Here is a 6,000-nt window from a genome sequence, read left to right as displayed (position 1 = left end):
ACGCAAAGGCGATGGGAGAGGTCACGCGCTGAATACCTGCGCTCCGGCGCGCGGGGGGCTCATTAATTCCTCCGCTCCGCGGTACTTTCCGTGGGAGTCAGGATGTGCCCGCCCCGCATGGATTGTGGTTACCCCCCACAGCCGTTGTGGTACCTTCCAGGGGGGTTGAGGATGTGCCCCTCCCCCCGCACGGATTGTGGTTACCCCTCACAGCCGTTGTGGTACCTTCCAGTGGGGTGCGATTGTGCCCCCCTCCCCACGCGTTGTAGTGCTACGGTGACCAGACAGCAAGTGTGGAAAATCGGGACAGAGGGTGGGGGGTAATAGGAGCCTATATAAGAAAAAGACCCCAAAATCGGGACTGTCCCTATAAAATTGGGACATCCGGTCACCCTATGTAGAGCCTTCTGGGGGTGGCTGGATGGGCCCCCAACACACTGTGGTACTTTTAGGGGGGTGTGTGAGGCTATCACCCCTCTGCCCCCATACACAGGGGTATGTCTTCTGGAGGGTGAGGCTGCCCCCACTGATGTACCGGGAGGAGGTCAAGCTGTGCCATGTCTCCCTACCCCACATGTGGTACCTTCTGAGGGGAGGGGAGGATGTGGCCCTCCCACGCACACAGTGTGGTGCCTTCCAGGTGCATGTGTCCTTTTGCACTCCACACCTTGATACCTGCTTCCCTTCACCCTCCTAGGGCTAGGGAAGCAGGTCCAAGGTCCCGCCAGAGCAGGGTGTGCATATCACAGTGTAACCTCCTTCAGAGATCACAGTCCCCAGCCCTCACTGGGGCTGCCTGCAGGATGACTACTCCCAGCAGTGCCCTGCTTCTTGGTACAACAAATTCATCCATGTCAGAGCATCCATATTCAACTATTATTTCCCTATTGACAACTATTTTTTGTGATCTGCTTGTTAGCTAGTTCTTAATACATATAATGTGTGCTTTATGGATATTGCATATTGCCTTTTTTAAATCAAAAAGTTGTGTGGTACTGAGTTAAATACCATATAAAAGTCTAAGGACATTATATCGACACGGTTATCCTTATCAGACAAATTTATAATCTCATCAAAGAATGAAATTGGATTTATTGACAAGACCTATTTTCTATAATACCGTGTTGACTGGCATTAATTATATTCCTATCCTTTAATTCTTTATCAGTTGAATCCCATATCAGCTTTTCCATTAGTTTGCCTACATTGATGTCAGTCAAACTGTGTCATCCCACTTGCCCTTTTTTGAATATTGTCCAACATTAGCACTCTCCTGGTTGTCTGGAATTTTCCTAGTATTCCAAGATTTATTAAAAATTAATGTCAGTGGACCAGAGCTCTCCTCAACCAACTCTTCTAGGATCTTGGGTGCAAGTTATCTCGGACTGCTGATTTAAAAATGTTCATAATTCGATGCAGATGTCTAACATCCGTCTCACTTATTAGTGAACTGGACAGCACTTTGTCATTCTTCTATGATATGAGTACTTCATCCTATTTTTTCCATATACAGAAAAGATTTATTGAACACTTCTGCTTTTTCTGTATCATTATTAATAATTTTACAGTATTCATCTAGCCTTTACCATTGCTAGAATTTCTTTTGTTCCTATTATATTTGAAAAAACTTCTTATCCTTAGCCCTGTCAGCTATGGTTTTTTTTGGGGGGAGGGGTGTCTTTAGCTTTCCTCATCAATTTGCTGCATTAATAAATTCTAATTTATATGGATTGCTATCTAGTCCTTCTTCTTCCATTTATTATATGTATATTAAAATTTTATTTTTAATTGCTGCCTTCATTTCACTGCTGAATCAAGATGGGCTTTTAGCCAAAGCTGTTCTCTTTTTTTGCTAGTAGAATGATGGCTTTTTAGCCATATAATAAACTATTCTTAAAGAATTCTCAATTTTTATTCACATTTTTCTGTCTAAATTTGTCTTCCCAATCAATTTTGCTCACAATTTTCCTCAGATTTGGGAAATTAGCCCTTTTAAAGATATTACTAGTTACGACTGTCCTGTTGTTTTCCAATATTGAATGTAGTCAGGTCATGATCACTGGTCCCTAGGTAACCATCAACTTCCAGTCCAGTAATTAATTCATCTTTAGCTACAATAATGAGAATCAGAACAGACTTTCCTTGAGCTGGGGGCAATAAACTTTTGTGTAAAAGCAAATCACACTTAAACAAGGAGATTCAGCTAGGGAACACACACCTGAAAGAGCCAAGGAAAAATAATTTAGGCAGCTCAGTTACAGGAAGAACTCTAAGAAGCAGAAATGCTAAAAGAGACCTAGCCGAGAGATGCATTGTTTTATTATTTGATTTATGATGCCAATAGCACCCTGTTGGTGCTGTGCACTCTGCAAGCAGGTATGAAGACAAAGTCCCTGAAGTTTACAATCATTTAGTGGACACAGCTGACAACAAATCAAATGTGTTTGCAATGTGAAATGGCTACAAAAAAAGCCAATGGAATTTTGAGGCTACACCTCTAAGGTGTCCTGGAGCAGAGAGATGATTATCGCTCTCTCTATATGGGTTGGATGAGGCTGTGCCTGGAATGTTTTGTTCAGTCTTGGGCACCTTATTTCCAGAAGGGTATTGACACAAATTGGAGTGAGTTGGGTGAAGAGCAACAAAATTGATCAGGGTATGGGATAGTCTCTAAGGAAAGCAGTGGAAGCCTTCATGCCTGGGGTCTTTTAAACTCATTGGACAAAACACTAGTAAGTATATCATAAATTACAACCCTTCTCTGGGTGATGTCCAGGAAAACTAATAGGGAGGTTTTTCGGCTTCCTCTGCAGCATAGGGCACGGGTCACTTGCTAGAGGATTCTCTGCAGCTTGAGGTCTTCAAACCACAATTTGAGAACTTCAGTAACTCAGACATAGATTAGGGGTTTGTTATTGAAGTGGATGGGTGAGATTCTGTGGCCTGCATTGTGCAGGAGGTCAGACTAGATGATCATAATGGTCCCTTCTGACCTTAAAGTCTATGAGTCTTTCTCATCTCTAGTGTTTATGATTCAGCTTCTTAAGGGAATTTGAAATATTAAATCCCATTGTCCCAGGGATGAATGCTTCTTACTTTATTTTGTAGTTATATTCTGCAAGGGTGTTTCCTCCAGCTGTGCATTAAAGTTGCTAGACAGACAATATTTTTAGCTTGAAACTGATCTGGAATTGATCTTCAGGGACTTGTAGGGTATCAGATGCCAGAAATGGGCTATAAAAGCATGGTCTGTACCCACATGCCCCACTGTAGCCTAGTGTGGCACAGCAGGTGTAACCTATCTTAATTTCCCTCTGTTGGGGTGAAAATAAAATTCAGCTTTAACATATCTGGGCCAGGAGACGTGAGCCAACATACATTCACAAAATAGCATTTGACCTTTAATGAAGTTTCAGGAAAGGAGTACTTACAATAATCCATTCATAAGGGCTTCACTTCAGGACCCTGTGCAGAACTCCCAAACTTAAAGTGTCTGAGTTAGGACAAGCTAATCACCTGAAGCCTGAGAGAGAAACCACCATCCACTGCAGCCTGAATAGTTTCTACTCTCCACTTTATGAGGCACAAGTGCCTTACCTTAAGCCCAGTGGGGCTGTAGGTAATCAGTCACAGGTGCACTGACATCTGCTCTCTCTGAAAGGGGCCAGTCACATTGTCACCTGGGGGTGGAGGGAACCCTTTTAGTCAGATTGCTTTTTAGGAGGGCTGCTGAGGCTGGGGAGTTCCTTACAGAACCACTGTGCTTTGGCTATGGCACCTTCCAGTGCAAGCATGGATATCTAAACAGGCCAGGCCAGGCCACATCTTTGGGTTATGAACTCTGGGTTAAAAATTATCAACAGGCATCTGGAGTGCAAAACTGGGGTTACAGCACCACTGCAGGGCCTGAGAGACATTGGCCCTCTCCTAAAAGAACTAACTTTAAAGTGCACTGAAGCTGGGAGCTGCACCTCAATCATCCAGTCAAAGGCAAAGGATGCCTCAGAGCCACAAAACTATTGCTTAAAGGATTATTGCAGGCTCCAGGGAAGCCTATCTAGCCTTTGCTGGTGAGATGTAGAATCCAAGAGACATAGTTAGGTTGTCCTTTTCTATTGATTCTCTTCATGTGAGGAAGTTCAAGTGCTTAACTACTCATGCGTGTCCTCCACCAAGGTGAGAAAGGGACAGCCCGTTTGTAGAGATTGTTTAATGCACTACAGTAATGCACCTACCTGTGAGGTGGAGCATGGTAGCTGTTTAACAACATGCAGCACAGCTACACAGCAGTTCAAGAGAGGGAGTGAGGAAGTGTGGTTCTAGGTTCATTGTTAGGACAGAAGACTTGGACCTGCATGAGGTTTCAGGGGAAATATAGGTCAGCAGACTGCGATCACCTGAGCTAGAATTTGGCCAGGTCTCTGGATTAACAAGCCTTTAGTTTTACTGGACAATGGCATAGGGTCTTTCATGACCTTATGTATTCAGGAATGTCATTTTCATGGCTCATCTCAAAATGTGGTACCTCCAGTAGCACAGTGCTTCTTATTACCCTGCTAGGGGCATTGTTTCAGCCAGACTTGGAGCTTGGGGTGTGATTCCTATCTTGGATTGGCATGAGCTCATGCACTAAAAATAGAACTGTAGCCATGGTAGCATGAGCAGCAGCACTAGCTAGCTGCCTTGAGTACAAACCTGCCTGGATCCCGTGGGTATGTCCTCTGGATAGCTTGCCCGTGCTACTACAGCTAGGGTGCTAGTTTTAGCACACTAGTTCAGTGAGAGCTAGCACAAGTATATCCACACAAGCTGGGAATCACGCCCCTAGCTCAAACAGTAGGTGTAGGCTCAGATTGAAGAGCCCCGCATACCGAGCCACCATTGCCAATTTCTGCAGCATTTAGGTGTGGTCTCCTATTGAGCAATGACTCGTCCAGAGAATTACAGACACCTGTGCTGACAGGCTTTATAGAAACTTCAAGGGTTATTATTGATACCATGTGAGTCACAGATGCTGGCTAAAACTGAACACAGGCTCCAGTTACAATGAAACAAGCACAGGTGCTTAATAAGCAACAGTCAGCTACTTCCTTATAATACAGACTCGTTTATGGTTTGGACTGTAAATATGATTTTATGATCTTTTATTTGGAGGGAGGAAACACTGTTTTTTTCCCCTGAGGAAAGAAAGCCTGTGTCTTTTCCTTATATAAAGAGGCTACAATATTTTCCATCAAGAGACCTACACCTCAGAGCCCCCAGCAGTGCCGACATCGGTTGGCGCATTTGGGTGGATAAGTTTATTCCTGAGGATTATTTTGGATCAGTCAGAAACTGTCACCTTTAAGACCATCTGATTTCTTCTTGCCTTGTAACCTAGACTGTGACCTCTTTGAGGCAGAGTCTGTCTTGTTTTGTGTTTGTCCAGCACCTAGCACAGTTGGGTCCTGGTCCCTGATTGGGGCTCTGGGGTGCTAAAATAACACAAATAATAAATAGTAAGTAATATATGTTCAGTCTCCAGACCTGCCAGAGTTCGAAAGCTACAACTAGGAGCATTTGGGGGAGGAGACATGCCCTTCTGTGGCATTGCAATACAGGGGACAAGGTGAAGTCTCAAAGGGACAAAGCACAAAAGAATTGAATATTATCTAAAATACCAGGGACCGTCTCTGCTACTGTCAATCAGGATAGCTGGCGCATAAGCTAATTAGGGTCATTTCTGCTGGGCTTTGCTGTATTCCTTTAGAGCAATACACATCTGCAGCCAGCAGAGGGAGTCAAAGGCTGTTTGACAAATACTGTAGCAAGAGGCCTTCCAAGCCTTTCATAGAGGGATGGGGTTAGTTTCCCTTAGAATCAGTTTCTCTGGTTCAATTTCATTTTATTTCAGTTCAAGATTTTATCATTCCAAAATACTCTGTTTACTATTCCATTAAATGACACACTAGGGTTGCCAATTTTGGTTGGATGTAGTCCTGGAGGTTTCATAACATGATA

This window comes from Chelonoidis abingdonii, chromosome 14, assembly GCF_003597395.2.
Source record: "Chelonoidis abingdonii isolate Lonesome George chromosome 14, CheloAbing_2.0, whole genome shotgun sequence".
NCBI classification, from domain to species: domain Eukaryota; kingdom Metazoa; phylum Chordata; order Testudines; family Testudinidae; genus Chelonoidis; species Chelonoidis abingdonii.
Note: the sequence above shows the minus strand (reverse complement) of the source record.